At 37.9% G+C, this 8,517-nt stretch overlaps 1 protein-coding gene across 3 annotated transcripts in view; it reads left to right on the forward strand.

Moving 5' to 3' along the window:
- Positions 1 to 406: 406 nt before the first annotated feature.
- Positions 407 to 8,517, forward strand: part of c9h7orf25 (chromosome 9 C7orf25 homolog) — a 13,703-nt gene continuing 5,592 nt past the window's right edge. Inside the window, exons 1-3 of one of the 3 annotated variants that reach the window (XR_005187046.1) lie at positions 421 to 569; positions 640 to 703; positions 7,437 to 7,462. The gene's annotated coding sequence lies outside the window, so the exon portion shown is untranslated. Of the gene's footprint in view, positions 570 to 639; positions 704 to 7,436; positions 7,463 to 8,517 lie in introns of those variants that run through there. The other 2 variants (XM_037682487.1, XR_005187045.1) reach the window with 2 other exon arrangements.

Consider the following 8,517-nt stretch of genomic DNA (forward strand, 5'->3'; position numbering starts at 1 on the left):
CCTTGAAGATTGTTGCCCAGGGTACAGTGAGGTGTTAATGTAGCCCTGGATATATGGATGCAGTTAGAGAGGACATGGAGGTAGTTGGAGTGAGGACAGAGGAGAACTCGCTGTGGAGACCCCTGAAGAGAGAACATCTGGAAGAAGAAAAACGAGAAGAGTTTCGACTCTTACACTGAAAATCTTCCTGGAAGTGACGTATGTCCGGCCAGCTCAACGTAGCCGCCATAGTTGCTTATTATAAGGGACTTTGGTCTTGTTTTTTTTTCTAAAGTCGCTTATAAATGTTGTGAGCGGGTTGCGGTTTTGGCTTGTTTTGAGCGTTAAGTCGCTTATTTGGCTTGTTTTTCTGTCCCGAGTGAAAGCAAAAGACGAGTGGTAGGTAGTTTGTCCCTTCACGACCCCCTTCCATGGATGTTACGTCCAGGCGGATGATGCGTTCAAGTGCAGCTGGTGCCAGTTTGTGACATGCTGGAACACTTTAACTGTCACATGCACTCCGTGAGAGGAACACGTGGAAGCACAGAGACGCATGCAAACGAAAGCAGCGGTGATGGCTCGTAGTTCAGGTAAAAGCTATTTGTACATGCTTTTCACACGCGTCATGCTAATTTCCCACATGTGATTTGTGTGTTCCAGATGAACAGAGTGCTGTGAGGCAAGAAGGACAGAAGATACAAAGTTTGTTTTCTCAGTCATCCAGGTATATAACAACAAAAAAGGTTGAATCATGTCATCTGGACTTCGTTTTTTTTGTTAAAAAGAAACGTTTCGCCCCTCATCCAAGAGGCTTCGTCAGTCTGAGGCCTAGCCATCTGGTATTACCCAGAAGCCACCCTGACTCTTGTGTTTCAAGCCTGCCTCAGATACCCCTGAAGTCTGGCCTTTTCACTAATGGTTTCAAAAACACAAAGTTTGGGACAGGACAGAAGATGTTTCACGCTGGAGTTGTTGGCTCACGTGTGTCTGCTTTAAACAGGATTTAAAGAAAGTTTTTGTTGGCTGTGTTTACGAAGAGTTTGCTGTTTAAATCATAATAATAATTTGTGCACATCCTTTGTGACTGGGACGAATGGGTCTCGATTGAATACGTTGCAGGAGGCTGAAGCAGGAAGTTGGCGAGAGTCAGAAGTTAGATTTCTTGTCCTTCCTTTGTAAAAGAAGAGTATTTTTGGTTTAGACTGGACCAAGAACTCTTGGGGGGTGAGCATAAACTGGTGTGTGAGTGGACTGGATGGCGTCTCAATGCGAGGATGAGGAAGAAATGGATATTAATGAGTGGACTCAGGGAAATGGAAGAGGGAGGAATAGGAAAGGAGAGAAAAATGGTGCTGGAAAATCTAAACGCAGTTTGGATGATATTATCTCAGGAGAAGAAAATGACAGAACGGTGTGTAAAAAGATGGTAACAGAAGAGTTTAAAATAATCCTGAAATTCCAAACGGACGACGAAAATGTCCAGTTAAGTCCTATAGTTCTATCAAGAGAGATAAAAAAGAAAATAGGGGATGTACATTTTGCGAAGACTCTCAGAGATGGTAATCTGTTGGTTATTGTTAAAACTGAGGAACAGAAGAATAAAGTTATGCTTCTGGAAACTATTTGTAAGAAGATAGTGAAAGAGAAGAAAATCATTGGAGAATACAAAATGGCGAAGGGAGTAATTTCAGGGATCCCAATTGATGAAGATCTAGAGAAGCTTAAAAAAAGTATCTGTGATGTAAAAGTCAACAAAATAATGAGACTTCTAAGAAATGTCAATGGCCAAAGAGTTAATAGTAGATCAGTCATGTTGGAATTTACTGAATCTAAATTACCGGATAAGGTCAAAATAGGATATTTAAGTTTCCCAGTCAGACCTTTCGTCCCGCCACCTCTTAGGTGCTACAAATGTCCGAGGTATGGTCATGTAGCAGCAGTATGCAGAGGTCAAATACGATGTCCGAAGTGTGGAGAAGCACATAGATATGAAGAATGTGGGGAAAATACCATAGAAAAATGTTGTAACTGTGGGGGTCAACACAGGGTTACATATGGTGGATGTGAAACACGAAAGAAGGCAATAGAAATACAACAAGTGAGGGCAGTAAATAACATCAGTTATGCTGAAGCACTTAAAAAAGTGCAAGGACAAAAAGAACGAGTAGAAAATGTCAAAATTCAACAAAGCATGAAACCAAGCGTAAACCAGGCAGAAAACACAAAGGAAGAAATCACAGTTGAGAAAATCATGTTGTTCATAGCATATGTAATCAATTGCTCAGATCAAGTAAAGCACAAAACAGAAAAAATTAAGATCATTGTTAGAGGAGCAGAAAATTTTTTTGGGATGACTGATGTAACATGGGAACACATTAATAAAATACTTGGGGGAGATGGGAAACCAGGAACACAAGGGGAGAGAGTATAATGAATATTTTACAGTGGAACGCTAGGAGTTTAATAGCGAATGGTCAGGAGTTTAAAGGGTTCATTGAAAAAAGTACAAAGAAACCAGATGTAATATGTATCCAAGAAACATGGCTAAAAGCTAAGCTAGATTTTGTCATTAAAGGATATACCAGCATACGGAAAGATAGAGAAGGGGGTAAGGGAGGTGGATGTGTTACTTTCATAAGAGAAGGAATAAATTATAGATTGGTTAAAAAAGGATTGCAATTGGAATTTATAATCATTGAAATATGGACAAGGAAGGGGAATATTAAAATAATAAATTATTACAATCCAGGGAATAAATTGTCAGTTGGGGCACTAGAGGAAATTAATGAAAAGCTGGGTGGGAAAGTGATATGGTGTGGTGATTTTAATGGACATAATACAATGTGGGGAAATAAAAATGATCACAATGGCCTAGTGATTGAGGAATTTATGGATAATAGAAATCTGGTGTGCTTAAATGATGGTAGTAGTACAAGAATTAATTTAATGCAGGGTACAGAATCAGCAATAGACCTTACAATAGTTTCAGACTCTCTGGCAGGGATGTGTACGTGGACAATTCTTAAAGAAACGACGATGGGTAGTGACCACTATCCAATAACAACCAAAATGGAGTTGGAAGCGCTGAAATACGATACGAGGGGAGAAAATAGATGGAATTTCAACAAGGCTGATTGGGAAAGATTTGGGAGTATTTGTGACAGAGAGATGGCAAAAATAGATTTAAACATAGGTATTGATGAACTGAACATGTCAATATGCTCTATTATAATAGAAGCAGCAAATATTTCAATAAAAAAGAAAAAAGGAGCTGTTAAGAAAAAAATAGTTCCTTGGTGGACAACAGAGTGTGAAAAAGCCATAAACTGTAGAAATAAAGCTTTTAAACAGTTAAAACGGAATCACGGTATTCAAAACCTTATGAATTATAAAAAACTGCAAAGTATTGTGAAGAGAACTATTAAAATGGCAAAAAGAGATTATTGGAGAGAATTTTGTAGTTCAGTAGGTAGAGAAACAGAAATGAGTAGAGTGTGGACAATGATAAAGAGAATGAATGGGATTAAACAAGAACGCGGATATCCAGTTTTACAAGAAGGAGAAGCAATAGCAATAGACAATAAGGATAAAGCAGCATTATTGGTAAAAAAGTTTGTTACAATACATAGTTCACAGAATATTAGTGCCGAAGGCAGAAGAGGGAGAGAAAATACCATCAAAGAAAATGGAGCAGGATTAGAAGAAAATGAATGTGGAAATGAATCATTAAATATACCATTTAGTAGAACGGAGCTGAATTGTATTATTCGACGTTGTAATTTATCTGCACCAGGAAAGGATCAAATCTGTTATATTATGATAAAAAATCTTGGTGAATCATCAAAAGAAATCCTTTTGGAATTATATAATAGGGTTTGGGACAAGGGTAAATTACCACAGTCATGGAAGGAAGCCATCATTATACCAATAAGGAAACCGGGTAAGGATCATACACAACCAGAGAACTATAGGCCAATAGCTTTAACATCAAACATTTGTAAAATTATGGAAAAAATGGTACATGAAAGATTAACACATTATATAGAAAAGAAAGGATATATGTCCAAATTTCAAAGTGGATTCAGAAATGGTAGGAACGCAATGGATCCGATTTTGTTTGGAACATGAAATCAGAACAGCTCAAGTTAATAGAGAAAGTATTCTAGCTGTGTTTATTGATGTGGAAAAGGCATATGATATGTTGTGGAGGGCAGGTTTCATTATAAAACTGAAGAAAATGGGAATTAAAGGGCACATGTTAACATGGATTCAGGAGTTTTTAACAGACAGAAAAATACAGGTAAAGGTAGGTCAAGATTACTCATAACTTTGGAAGAGAAAACTGTACACCACAGGGAAGCATTGTTAGTCCATTACTTTTCTCTTTGATGATAAATGATATATTTGATGAGGTAGAAGAGGGGATGGGACGATCTTTATTTGCAGATGATGGAGCTTTATGGAAGAGGGAAAAATATAGAGTTCATTGTAAAGAGGATGCAAATGGCTATCAAAACTGTTGAAAACTGGTCACTTAAGTGGGGGTTCAAATTGTCTGTGGAGAAAACAAAAATTGTACTTTTTACAAGGAAAAAAGTTGTCAATAAAATTGAAATAAAATTGTATAATCAGGTAATTGAGCGAGTGAAACAGTTTAAATTCTTAGGTGTATGGTTTGATGAAAGACTAACATGGACATTCCATATTAAAAAAATAGTGGATAAATGTAAAAAAAATAATGAATTTAATGCGCTGTCGGACAGGAAGAGATTGGGGTGCAGACAGGAAGTCTATGAAAATCATTTATACAGGACTGATCAGATCAACAATAGATTATGGAAGCATAGCATATAATTCTGCATCAGATACATCATTAAAGAAACTGGATAGAATTCAATATCAAGCTTTAAGAGTAATCACAGGGGCATTTAAAACAACGCCAACAGAAGCAATACTGGTGGAAATGGGAGAAATACCACTAAACATTAGAAGAGAACAGTTGGCGTTAAATTATTGGGTTAATCTAAAAGGTCATGATCGACATCACCCGACTCAAAAAGTATTACTACCAGGTTGGGAAAAAGAAAAAAAAGAGACAAAGTTTTGGTTGGATTATGGATCGGAAAACAAGAGAAGTTCAACTTGATGAAGTGAATATTAGTCCTACAGTTCCAATGCCAATCCTACATAGGTGGTTATTCATAGAACCGTCAGTAGATCTGAAATTACTAAGAAAAACGAGAAATAAAAATCATATAAACTCAAATGATTGTATTGATTATATTAACCAATATTATGGATATGTGCAAATGTATACAGATGCATCAAAGGATACGTTAGATAGAGTCGGTGTAGCTTTCATCATACCAGAGTTTGGGGTGTCAGTAGGGAAAAGGATCACTGATAAATTATCGGTATATACGGGAGAAATGGTCGCTTTATTATTGGCTGTTCAGTGGGTAGAGGATATTAAACCGATGAGAACAATAATATGTTCGGATTCTAGCTCTTCTTTAATCAGTTTAAAACATAATGGTTCAGAGTGTCGGCCGGATATATTAGTAGAAATACAACAAATGCTGTACAGGTTGAAAATGATGGGACTAGCTGTGACTTTCTTATGGATACCAGCACATGTCGGTATAACAGGAAATGAAAAAGTAGACAAAATAGCGAAAAGTGCTACCAAAAGAGAGGTAGTGGATATAGAAATAGCATACAGTAAATCAGAATTAAAAAGCATTATTAAACAAAAAATGAGAGAAAAATGGCAAAAACAGTGGGAGGAAGGAAGAAAAGGACGTTGGTTTTATAGAATTCAAAGGAAAACGGGAGAAATGAGGTGCGCTGGAAGAAACAGAAGGGAGGAAATAGTTCTATCACGGCTAAGATTTGGACATGTTGGGTTGAATAAGTCATTGTTCATTATAGGAAAACATGATACAGGAAAATGTGGGTACTGTGGAGAGGATGAGGATGTAGAACATGTGTTAATACATTGTCAAAAATACAGTCTTGAAAGGAATCAACTGAATACTAGACTCACTGACATGAAATTAAGATTAGATTTGTTTGAATTATTACAGCACAATTCAAAGTCTGAAAGTATTCTAGCTTTAATGCAATACTTGAAACAAACTCGATTGTTTGAGAGAATATAGTTTTTTTTTTTTGTTTTTTTTAACGTTGATCCAGTCCATACTCCACACCAGTAGGTGGCGGCCATGCACCTTTCAGTTGTTTGCTCACCGCCATAAAACCCCAAGAAGAAGAAGAAGAAGAAGATCCTTTGTGACTGTGTGTCGTCCACTGTTTAAAACCCAGGTCTGGTACATGAGTCCTCCACTGGGATTCACTCAAGGTTGAATACTTCAGCAGCTATTTCCACAGGTCATGTGTGAAACCTTCAGCTGTTTGAGGACAAGTCCATGACTTTGGTGCAACTTTAGGTTCGTCACATATTTAGTCCTTCGTTGGCTCGCATTGAAAATGAATGGAGCTTATTTTACAACCTTCATTTTTGATCTGTTTGCAACCTTGTACTAATACTTTCACATTTTGACCTGGTTAAGCTTCTTTCTGCTTAACTGTGCAAAAATTTTATACAAAATTCAGCCAGTTCAGCTCATTTCAGCTGTTGTTTCGGCTGATTTGTGCTCCTTTCAGTCTGATTCATCTTACTTGAACATTTTTGTGCTTCTTCAAACTTATTTATGCTAATTTCAGCTTGTTCTGCTCCTTTCAGCTTATTTCTGCAAGTTTTAGCTTTTTCTTCTATTTCAGCTATCATTTAGCTGTTTTATGCTAATGTCATCTTTATCAGCTAATTCCACATTTTTTGCTATCATTTAAAAAAATTTCAGCCTAATTCAGCAAAACCTTCTCGCCCGACTTCCTTCTAGTAATTTGAGCTTCTTTCTGCTTGTTTTAGCTACTATTTAGTTGTTTTGAGCAAATTTCAGCTTTTCTCAGATAATTTCAACTTTATTGTTCTAATTTATGCCTACTTGAGTCTTAGTGAGCACAATTAAGCTCTCTCCACTTCCTTTTGGAAATTTAAGCTTCTCTCTAGATTTCTTTAGCTACTATTCAGCTGTTTTATAGAAAAACTGAGATAACTGCCATTTTTAGAGCTATGCAGCTGAGATTTGGGGTGTTGGTAGCTGAGAAAAGTCCCTAATAGACTCTGACTATAACTCAAAAATCCAAAATGGCTGCCTTAGCAATCAAAGGAAAAATACTATAAATCAGCCAATTTTAGTCATATTGAGCTAAAATTAGGTGTGATGATAGCTGGCGATGTTTCCCATCAAAAGCCACATCAAAATTCCAAGATGGCTGCCAACACTACTTTTGAATGGATTTAACTCAGCCATTGTTACAGCTGACATTTGGTGAGGTTATGTCTGAGAACATTCCCTATCACACACTGTTTCATTCAACTTTTATCTCTACAGGTTAGTCCCAGTGAGACTCGAGGACTCGTTTACAAGAGACACCTGAGTTTAGCAAAGAATGAAGACAACAGCAACAACAATAAACGGTTATAAAAAGTCATACAGATTTTTTTTTTTAATATACAAATAAGATGAAGAAAAGTAACAAAAACAGCTAGATTCTAAGGCGAATGTAAAAAACTAAAAACAGGAACATGTCTGCATTGGTCCCTGCCAGGAGTCCAACAGATCCTTAAAGACACTTAGAGAGGTCAAAGGTCGAGAGCTTCAGGTCTTTTTACAAGATGTTCCAGGAAACAGGAGCGGAGTAGGAGAAGGTCCTTTTGTCTAGTTCAGTCCTCACTGAGGGAACACTGCAGGTAATGATGTCCTGAGAGCGCACGCTGTAGCTGCACTCACACAGAGACATGTAGGAGGAGATGTATGAAGGCAGCAGACCAGGAAGTGATTTAAAGATGTGTTACAACGAGACGAGAGCTGGCTGCGGGCCTCCGGTTACCCAGGAGCCCCCTCTCGGACCCAGGACCCGCCTCCAGCTCACGTCGCTTCCCCCGGCTTGAATCTCCCTCAGAAATGGCAACTCATACTAACAAATAAATCAAGGAAACATAAATTCAGTTTTACCACTTGTATTAAATCAAAGCAGGTAAAAGTTACAGTTTACAGCGCTGGTCTCTCCGGTCTGTGACCCGATCACAAAACCCAAAGGGCCGATGTCCCGTGTCATTACTCTCACGGAGACTTTTTAGAGCTGCTGGCCCAGTTTAACCCAGTCAGAACTGGGTCATAATTTTATTATAATCCCGTCTCTGAGCAGATCAAAGCCCCAGGACCAGTCTAGATAAGAAATATCTTAACAGATACAAATATACCAGTGAGAGTCTGTGTGAAGTTAATGGTGACCAGTTAACCAGTGAATACTGGGTGCAGTGGTGGGTACGGTAGTTACAGCCAGTTATGAATCTTAGTGCACCATGATAGACAGCATCCAACATCTGCAGCATCCAACATCTGCAGCATCCAACATCTGCAGCATCCAACATCTGCAGCATCCAACATCTGCAGCATCCAACATCTGCAG

Source organism: Nematolebias whitei, chromosome 9, assembly GCF_014905685.2.
Source record: "Nematolebias whitei isolate Nwh7 chromosome 9, NemWhi1, whole genome shotgun sequence".
In the NCBI taxonomy this organism is placed as follows: domain Eukaryota; kingdom Metazoa; phylum Chordata; class Actinopteri; order Cyprinodontiformes; family Rivulidae; genus Nematolebias; species Nematolebias whitei.